This window comes from Galeopterus variegatus, unplaced genomic scaffold, assembly GCF_000696425.1.
Source record: "Galeopterus variegatus unplaced genomic scaffold, G_variegatus-3.0.2 Scaffold4338, whole genome shotgun sequence".
Lineage (NCBI taxonomy): Eukaryota > Metazoa > Chordata > Mammalia > Dermoptera > Cynocephalidae > Galeopterus > Galeopterus variegatus.
This window is the reverse complement of record NW_007730449.1, coordinates 181,492-192,068: the sequence shown is the minus strand read 5'-3', so window position 1 is coordinate 192,068 and position 10,577 is coordinate 181,492. Positions and strand designations below refer to the sequence as shown.

The 10,577-nt window shown below is 42.9% G+C and overlaps 2 long non-coding RNA genes across 2 annotated transcripts in view; both read left to right on the top strand.

Annotated features, from left to right (window-relative positions):
• The window catches only part of LOC103602888, a 1,282-nt gene extending 669 nt beyond the window's left edge, over positions 1–613 (top strand). Inside the window, exon 2 of the long non-coding RNA XR_551563.1 lies at positions 360–613. This is a non-coding gene — a long non-coding RNA (uncharacterized LOC103602888). The remainder of the gene's footprint in view (positions 1–359) is intronic.
• A 205-nt stretch (positions 614–818) lies between these two features.
• On the top strand, positions 819–3,275 carry LOC103602887. Its single transcript, XR_551562.1, has 3 exons — positions 819–1,374; positions 1,482–1,747; positions 2,130–3,275. It is a non-coding gene; the product is annotated as an uncharacterized LOC103602887 (long non-coding RNA).
• Positions 3,276–10,577: the final 7,302 nt, after the last annotated feature.

The window sequence follows — 10,577 nt, the reverse complement described above, 5'->3', positions numbered from 1 at the left end:
GTAAATAATCGGTCTTGGTTGTTCACTGCCTGACTGTCTGCTTGTACTGCCTTGAGTTCGTGCTTCTGGCAGACTTAATGCCCCGAGATTCCACAAGTAAACTTCACAGGATGACTGAGACGCATACAGACTATTTAAAATAACAGCATATGTGCTGCTAACAAACTCCAGAACTTAGACCTTCTCTTTTCTTTCCTTTCTCCCTTTCCGCTCCCTCAATTGTTACTGTGTGGCTTTACTTCTTACTTGTTCTTTTGTGATTTTGTTGGTGGCAATTAAATGTAGTGGAGGTCTGGTAATTAGCTGCTGTGATTAGAAACCCCTTCAGGTTAGGAGTGTGTTTCCTTCTCATGCCTTAGGAGCTGTCGCTGGCATTCCCTACAACACACCTGCACCTGGCTGGTGGGGGCCGGAGGGGGTGGTGGCTGCACACAACCCATGCAGAGGCCCCTTGCATCCTGCCTCAGACTCCTCGCTGCAGCTGGGAGCAGAATGGCAAGCGTGGAGGGCTGCTCTTCCAGTCACAACTCCAGATCTGCAGGTCCCTGGGCGCACACTGCCATGCTGGCATCTAGACAGTGTCATCCGGGACAAGTCAATCCCTGCCAGAAAGGTATCATCTCCCCAAAGGTTGACTGTCTGCTGTTTTTTCCTATTTTGGGCCAAAGGAACTTTCAGGATTAAAAAAAAAAATAGTTTATGTTTCAAATGGGAGTATCAGCATCTCTTGTCAAAACACAAGTTTAAACAAAAACAAAAACAAAAAACCTCATGAATCCTCCTCTCTAAAATTCTCTATACTTTCTTAAAAACAGAAACAAACACAAAGATCAAAAAACTCTCACAGACCTAAAATAAAATCCAAGTGAAGACCTCCACCTGGGGATAGGTGTCCCTGGTGTCACTGAGGAAAAGAAGCCGTGCTTGTAACCACTGCTACCAGATGCTCAACTTGGCAGAAACAAAAAGGTCTTAAGTTGCTGCTTGCCTGTTCTACTTTTTCAGCCTTGACTCCCTTTTCTCTTGCATCTTTATTTGGGGGCTTTAGATTTCGGACCGATGAAGGGGGCTTGCTCCAGGGGCCTAGAGGAGTTTGAGAAAGCTCTTTCTGGGACTGGATCTGTAATTCCTTGCTGGACTCTGACTCCCTTAAAGGCAGTAAGAGAAAAGACTGGGGCCAGCGCCTTGGAGCACCTCGCCCCTCGGCCCTGCCGGGAGGTCTCCTCAGACCAGTGTGGACCTGGATGTCCACATGTGCTCATGGGGGTCCTCCAGCTCCCCTTTGAGCATCCAGACAAGTAGAGGCTCTGCCCCACCCCTGCCCCCGATCCCCGGATCTGAAGACGAGGCAGCCTTTGAAGTGATTCAGCTGAGGTTTGACAATTATTCAGAATCTTTCCTTTTTTTTTTTTTTAATTTAAAAAATTCTTGTGAGTTTGGTATTCTATTCTATAATACTCATATATCTATTTTGGTCGTAGGGACAGAAGATATTTTCTCCACCAGATTTGTGATTGAAATGGACGCTGCCACGCAGATGGTGCACATCTGTTGTGACCTGGTGGGTGGAGCTGATAAAGAGCTGCTGACAAATAGCAGCCGCAGGAATAAGACGAAAGCCTTTGACTAATCAGACGGAGCTGCCCCAGCGGAAGCGGATCAAGAACCATTTGGCAGCCCTTGGAGTGAACGCCGGCTGCCTCAGAGGCTCCTGTGGCTGATGTCCAGTTTCTAGAGACGGTGTCTGGTGAGGCCCTTGCCCTGTCCCACTTCTTTCTTGGGGTGCAGCAGCCCCTTTTCCTCAGATGTGGGCTGTGGTTCTATGACTTGGTGTCACGGCGAGGACTCAGGCTGCCTGGCTGGGTCTTCGCTTTGCCCTTCTTATGTCACTCTTTGAGTCTGGCAACAGGGATCTGGACACTGTTGTACATCTATGTTCCTGACGTTAGCTTGTCAAGGAAACCTAAGTGTCCTGTGATGATATAAGTCCCCTAGCAGCAAATGGAGCGGGATCACGGATTTGGGAAGAGTAACTTGACCATGGTGTGCGCTCCCTAAATCTCTTACAATCTGGAGAGACTGAATGAAAATACAATTGGCATAGACTCTGTTCTTCCCTTCTCTCCAAGGTTTCCTTCCATGCCGTGATATGATGGACTCACGGGCACCTGGTTGGCTTACTCTGCTCACAGTGGATCCAGAGAGAGAAAGGCATCATGCCAGAAGTTCCTTAGCAGGCAAGCTCAACGCAATTGCTGTGTCTCCACAGGTCAGACCTTCTTCATGGAAAGACGCCCCATGAAGGGTTCACATGAGCTACTTTCCAATCTCAGTTCCTCTCTCTTGCTTTCTCTCTAATTCCTTCTTCATGGAGGCATATTCTGCTTGCAGACTGAGTTGTGTTCTTTTAATTCTTCCTCAGTGCACTTCGTTTCTACCCAAAATATCACATACAAGATATTTCCAAACACACGTCTACTTCCTGAAAATATTCTTCTCAAACATATTTAACCTAAGATTTTTCTCTTATTTTGGTATAATGCATTTCACCCCTAATCAGTACTACAGGGCTGTGAGACCGTAGCTCTCTGAGCCTCAGCTGCCACAGCAGAAAACAGGAGAAAACTCCCCTCCCAGAGGTGTTGAAAGGATTCCGTGAAGATGATGAACGCTGTTTCTAGCATGAGACCCGCCATGTACAAAGTCCTAAGCAATCTGAGTTCCTCTGTTCTTTTCTTTGAAGGAACAAACTTGCTAAATACATACAGCCCCCAGGAGTCTGTTTTGATTTGGGATAAAAACACATTGAAACCAATAGTTTAGGGACCCAGCCCACTTTATACAACTAAATGGGTTTGGATTTTACCCTTATTTGCTAAAAACCTACCTAAGATCGCTGTTGCTGGAACTTAGTCTTTATAAAGTATACAAAGGACCTTATGTTGAGCATTGAAGAAAATATGTGATCCAGATGTTAAAGCAAAAGACAAACCTTGAATCCCACATCAGTGTTTGATATATGTTATTTGCATTGTTCCCCTCGGGGTCTGATAGACGTGCTCTTGCCTAACTTAGCCACAGTGTTCACAGGTCTATAATATTCCTCCCGTCTCTCATTCAGTCTTGATTCCCCATCAGAGAGCTTAGTAATAATACACCTGAGTTAGAAAATTGAGAGAGCATTAAATGAGCTAATAGCAAACACTTAGCTGGGTTGTAGGTCATCAAGGAGTGTAGCTCTAATGATTTCTTTTTTTTTTTTTTTCCTTTTTGTCTTTTTTTTTTTCGTGTCTGGCAACGGATCGCAGCCCTCAGTGTCGCACCCGTACCGGGCCGGGACCGGCAACAGGATCGCAACCCTTGGTGTTGCTCCCGCGCCTCGCTCAGCCAGTGAGCGGGAGCCGGTCTGTATGTGGGATCCGAACCCTCGGCGGGAGTGCCATCGTGCTCCCAAGCGGCGCACTGTAGCAGTGCACCACCGGGCCGGCCCTCTAATGATTTCTGCAGCTTATTATAGAAAGGCGGAGAAAGCAGAGGTAGAATATGTTTAATATATTTTAGGCTCTGATTTACCTTGAGTTCCTTAGATTGGTGGTTCTCAACTGGGAATGATTCCCCACATTCCTTCACCCACCCTCCCAAACAGAGACAATTAGCAATGTCTGGAGAATTTTGATTGTTGTGACTGGGGGTGGCAGGGGAAAGGTGTGTGTTGGGGGAGGGTGCTGCTGGCATCTGGTGGGTAGAGGCCAGGGGTGCTGTTAAACTTCCTGCAATGCACAGGACAGCCCTCACACAACAGACAATGCTCTGGTCTTAATGTCTAGTGCTGAGGTAAAAAATCCCTGCCTTAGATGGATCTTGACTTTGTTAGGCTCTGTGTGTGAGCAGAAGAGTTTGCTTTCTTCAGTAAATTAATGATTATAAGTCCTAGGTTTTTCAAGTGTATCTACCCACGATCTCTCAATAAAATAATGTAGAATTTAATAAAAACTACTTTGATCTTGGCATCTCAGCATTTTTTATTATGATGGTGACAGAGTGGTCATGTTTTTATTTTTAAATTAAAAAAAATTATTGCTGAAAAGTCTAATGTGTTTGCTGTGAACCTAAAACTACTCTAAAAATAAAGTCTTAAGGAAAAAAAAAAACTAATGTGAGTGGAATAGTGATTTGTGATCAGTGGAAATTTGTGATTTGTCTGTGATTCTTTTCTAAGTGAAAAGTTATGGTCACATGAGTTTCAGGGATAAAACTTATTTCAAATGAGATTATTCAAATTCTTTACCTTTTTCCTAATCATTAGATTCAACAACAACAGCAAAAGCTCATTTTGATTTAATCAGGTATGGGAATAAAGCCCACAGCTATTATACTGTTCAAGGATTGCAAATCTTTCATATCCAGGACAAACTGAGATTCTGTGTTCTTAATCCTTCTGCTACACCCCCTCGTGGTTCCACACTTATTACTTTGTTGGTCATTTAGCTATCTTGGGCCTCAGTTTACTCATCAGAAAAATGAGAGGTCAGACAATTAACCTTCATAGTTGTTCACAACACCAAGATTCTATGCTCTTGTGGGGAATTAAGTGTGGGTACGTAGCTGGGTTTTGGGGAGACATTTTGAGTGGAGGGTCACTACATAGGGTCTTGCTGAGACATGAACATGCTGGGTACTTGTGGCCCCTATGAGTAAGATTTCAGGAACTCAAGGGAATCTCTAAGCCACCAAGTCCTCCTTTGCTCCTCCCGAATATCTGCCTAGTACCTGGGGATCTGTCTTCCCCAGCACCTTTTCCTTTTCTTTGTTTTCTTGGGGTCTGGGTTGCAATTGATTGGGTTACCTTGGCCTCAGGTCCCTCTTTCCTGAGACTCTGCTCAGGCAGGCTGCGAAGGGGCCCAGGCCCTTGTTGACTCCAGAAATAGTTATTACAGGAACGGCAGTAGGTTTGGAGGCTTTGTCCTGTCAGCAGAGATGACTTCTGCCCCAGACCCCTGACTGACCTTGGTTCCTCTGCAAAGGATGGAGACAGGTGGAGGGGGCTCCTCGACAGCATCTAATATCAGATGTGGGATAATTCAGAGAAGAGAGAGGTGGCAGAGTGCTATGATAATAGCCCTTGTGAACCACACCTCATGGTGTTTATGCCCTTGTGTAGTTTCCTCTCACATTGCTCTGGGCCTGGCCAAACAACTTGCTTTGGTCAGTTGGACATTAGTAAACATGATACAAGCAAAAGTTTGATAAGCTCTTGTGTTTGGGACTTGCCCTCTTGGAACCCAAGACCATGCAAAGAGAGAAACCCAGAAAAGAGATAACCTCAAGTCAGGCAGGTGAGTGCGACCGTACTAGATTATCCCACGCCAGCTGAGCTGTCAGATGACTGCAGACGTGAATGATCCCAGGCAAGACAGCAAAACAACAGCTCAGCTGAGCTCAGCCCCAAATTGCCCACCCACAGCACTGGGAGCAATAATAAATGTTTTCAGTGGTTTGTTATAAAGACATTGATAACTGACATGAGCTGGTTGCTATTCAGCCATTAGTTTATGAGATCTGCAGGACTGGGAAAATCAGCTCAGGTGCCCGCCACCCTCTCCCTTGTTTGCTGTGGCTTATATGCATCTCCTCTGTGCCCTCAGAATGTCTCTTGCCCATTGCTTATTCGTTGTACTGCATCAGTTTACTTGTTCATTTCTCTCTGTGACCTGAGCACCTTTTCAGCTCAGTATCTCTAGGGCTCAGAACAGAATCTTTTAAAAAGTTGGTGCTCAATGGGCAAATGGAAATGGAGAAAGCACTTATGAAGCAAGGCTTTTTGTTCATATTATAGAAAATCCTGAAGTGACAGACATCACCTTACCCTTGAAGTCTTCCCGATGCATCAACTTGCTCTGCAGCTGATGGCCCACTAAGTCAAGCTGTGGGCATTCGGGAGCTGGTCATGGCAGTCAATCAGGACCCTGTTAACTCTGCTCCTCAGCCAACTTTCACCTTGCCTCAGTTTCCACCAGCTGTTGACTTTGAGTTCCTTGAAACTTATACCCTGAGCTGGTGCTCCTGGCTTAGGACATGGCACTTTCCAATGACTTGACATCTGGCTCCTCCTCCCTGCAGCAGAGCCCTGGCTCCATCCTCTGCCCACCCCCCATCCAATTCCCCATCTCCCTCTGTCTTCTGACCTGTGAGATTTGGTGGGGGACTGCTTAGGGGCAAAGTCCACTGGTGGCCATTACATTAAGTGTCTTAGCCATGGGAAGAGGAGTAATGAGGAATGAGGTGAAGGCTCCTACACAGTCCAGACTTGGTCCTTTTTGATTTCTCTGTATTTTTATTATTTTCTTCTCTGTCATGACAAAAAATTTATTCTTGTTAAGGTGCTTTATTTGAGTGGGAGTCTAAAAGAATATCACTAAACAAAATAATATTACTGTGGAAAAAATCCCTGAGAAAGGTTAAAACTAATAAATGGCCATAGAATGGTTCTGTTTTGCATTGGAACTCCCCGCTTTGGCATTTGTGTCTAAATGAGGCAACAGTTTTGCATTCAGACAGGCTGAGAATGTCCAGCAGCTGTTAGAATCTCTCTAGAACATCTAAGGATGGGAATCTGGCCCCGTTTATATTAACATCATTTATTACCATTTGTTCAGATTTTTAGTTTATAAAAGTATCATGAATTACTGGTCTCTCTGGATCCATTACAAATTTGTAGCATAAGAAGACGGTAATTTCCCCCCACCTCTACACCCCCCCCAAAGACATGCATAAAACATGATTAATGCCAACAAAATGAACCAACTCAAACAAAAGTATTTTGTTTCCTACCTTGAAGTTCTTTTGATTTGAGGTTTGTAGAAATAAAGGAAGACAGGATGTTAAAATGTGTTTTCAATGGAGAATCTTATCTTCTCTTTTAAATTCTAACTCGTTTCTTTTAGAATCTCAATTGTCCCATGGATCTTTAAGGAGACTGGGTTTACTATTATTTTTCTGAGCCAGGGTTAAAAGGGTTCTGCTGATTAAACTGAAAATTTCCATCACATAAACTAGAACATTTACTAGCAATCGCAATCTCGGCACTAAGCACTTCAAATGCATGGTTTCATTTAATAATCCCAATAATTTGAATAAGTGGGTATTAATATCCTCTTCTTAGAGATAAGGAATCAGACTGAGAGGTTAAGTAATTTTTCCAAGGTTATTTAGAAAGCAGGAACAGAGCTGGGAATTATAACCAGCTTGTATGAACCCAAAATACATTTTTTAACTCCTCTCACCTTCCAAAATTACAGTTAACAATCCTTGGAAAATGTGTCATCTGTCTTCTATTGCAAAGGACAAGTGTGCAGTTTAAGGAATAGGCACTGGGTTTTTAGAGTAACTGACTTCAGGGCTGGCCGGTTAGCTCAGTTGGTTAGAGCACAATGTTCTAATACCAAGGTCAAGTGTTCAGATCCTTGCACCAGCAAGCTGCCAAAAACGACCAAACAAAAAAGAATAATTGACTTTAACTTTTGGACCTTTTCTTCTCTGTCCTTGTGTGGAACCATGAAATAATGCTGCTTTGACATTTGTGGCAGAGAAAGCCAACTGTCCACCCAAAGCTCATGGACCCTTCCAAAGTACAGGGTGCTTCCTGGAAGCAGCTTCCTAGCCAGGGATATTACTAGTTTCACCTGTGAATGGAAATAATGTTGGCGGCACCTAGGTGCTTAGAGGTGGCTAAGCAGTTTGCATGTCTTCTACACCTACCTGCTGGGAGGTGACACCCAGAGGAGCTTGGAGTAGGAAATGGTGGAGCCTCCTCCTTGCCAACCAGAGCAAACACATTGAAGTGTTAAGTGAGGACTGCATTTTTATAGTTAAGCTGTTGAAAGTGGGGGGTTTCTTTGTTACAACAGCTAGTGTTACCCTAACAACAACAACAACAAAATGCCTTCCTTTGAGTTTCCTTTAAGAGACAGTGGGTTCAGTGCTAACTGAAGTGAGAGTGACCCACCAGCTGGACAGAAGGTGGTGTGCCTCTGCACTTCACCAAGGGGATTTTCCAGTTGCATAGTTGATAAGAGCTGTATTGAGGGTCAGACTCATTTAAAATTTGAGCCTGGGGTTAACAGAGACAGGGATGGGGACAGCTGGGGACGTCAGGTGAGGCTTTGGGGGAGGAACCGAAGTCAGCAGTCTTCTCTTTTTTCTGTGGCTCGGTCAGTACATATTCAACAGTGGGAGACTAAAGAGACAGGGCGGAGATAACTTCAGATTTAAAAAAAAGGAAACTACACTGAGATACCATCTCACCCCAGTGAGGATGGCTAAAATCCAAAAGACTTTGAACGATAAATGCTGGCGAGGTTGCGGAGAAAAAGGAACTCTCATACATTGTTGGTGGGACTGCAAAATGGTGCATCCTCTATGGAAAATGGTATGGAGGTTCCTCAAACAGTTGCAGATAGATCTGCCATATGACCCAGCTATCCCACTGCTGGGAATATATCCAAAGGAATGGAAATCATCAAGTCGAAGGTATACCTGTACCCCAATGGTCATTGCAGCACTCTTTACAATAGCCAAGAGCTGGAATCAGCCCAAATGTCCATCATCGGATGAGTGGATACGGAAAATGTGGTATATATACACAATGGAATATTACTCAGCTATAAAAACGAATGAAATACTCCCATTTGCAACAACATGGATGGACCTTGAAAGAATAATATTAAGTGAAACGAGTCAGGCAGAGAAAAAGAAATACCACATGTTCTCACTCATTGGTGGGAGATAAAAAATAAACAAATTAATTCACCCACATACGCACACAAAAAAAACCGGGGGGGGGGAAGAAGATATAACAACTATACTTTCATGAAGTTGTTACAACAAGCAAACGGAAAGGACATTCTTGGGGGGGAGGGGAGAGAGGGAGGAGGGAGGGAGGTGTCGGTGATGGGCCATAATAATCATATACAGTGTATATTGACAAAATAAAAATTTAACGAAAAAATGAATAAATAAATAAATAAATTTTATTTTTAAACTTCTAAAAAAAATAAAAATAAAAAAAAGTAAACTAAAGTGGATGTCTGTCAAACGAGTGAGCAGGAGTGTCCTGAATGATGCTTTAACCTGTTGTCTGATCACTGATCAGACAAGACACATTTGCCTTTCTGTTTTCAAAATCTCAAGTCCTCTTCTGCAAAGAAAAAGATTAAAAGCACTTGTTTTTGTTTTTTTTTCCCCTCTAGAAAATAAGCCTCCTGTTATTTTCCCTATTTGTAGGAATGTACTTTTCTGAGCACCAAAGTGATTGAATATTGATTTGGCTAAAAATGGAGAACTTCTATCTTTGTTTGTCCTCTCTCCTGTTGTGCTCGCTGTTTCTATTGCATTTTCTGAAAATCAATTTAATTAAAAACACCATGTACGGTTTACTGAATCTCATCTGAAGAATAAATCATAACCAGAAAAATTGTTTGTTCCTATCACCAAGCAAATAGATATTTGGATACACGGTTTGGGGAGAAATAAAATTAATTGTTTAAACATCAGCTAATGAGAACACTCTGTTTTGCCAGCGCAGTGTTGGAAAAGAACATATCCTTATTTGATAATGGAAAATATTAAGAAAGACTTAAAGCAGTCTGGTGAAGTAACTGCACAAGATCTACATGTTTCTTGCGGATAGTCATCACTCTTTCTAACAATTAAGTTCCAATACCAGATCTATTTCAAAGAATAACAACAGAAGTATACCTTCTATTATATAATTTGTTAGTGAAAACAGTTCTTTATCTGCTGATCACAGAAATAAGTCTCTGAAATATTGAGTCAAGCTAGGGGAGAAAGTTCTTTGGTCTTCAGAGAGAGCAAAGGGCAGCCAGTCTTTCTCTCTCTGCTCAAAGACAAGGATGCCAGCTATAGGCAGCATTTTTCCACCATGAGGGGAACCAGCCTTAAAAGGAAGCCAATAGTGTCCACAGCAGAGAGAACCCTCTGTGTCAGGGCTTTTCAGCTTTGGCACTATTTACATTGTTGTGGGGTCTGTCCTGTGCAGTTTAGGATGTCCACAGCATCCCTGGCCTCTATCTGATAGGTGCCAGTAGCACCCCCAACTCCAGTCATGACAATCAAAAATGTCTCCAGACGTTGCCAACTATCTCCTGGGGGGAGGTGGGAGGGAGGGGTGGGTGGGAACTGCTCTAAAGCAGTGCAGTAGAAATATAATGTGAACTACATGGGTAATTTTAAATTTTCTTATAGCCACATTAAAAAAAAATAAAAGAAACAGGGAAAACTAATTTAAATAATAGTTTATTTAAACCAATTGTTGAAAATATGAAATTTTCGACCATAATTGATATAAAATTAAGATACTTCACAATTTTTTTTTGTATAAAGTCTCTGAAATCTAGTGAATACTGTATACTTACAGCATATCTCAAATTTCCAGTGTTCAATAGCCACATGTGGCTGGTGGTAACCATACTAGACAGTGCAGTTCTAAAGCCACCACCACAGAGCTTGCCCTACCTTTTAACTTCTAGTTAATTGAATCCATAAGAGTCTTTTTTTTT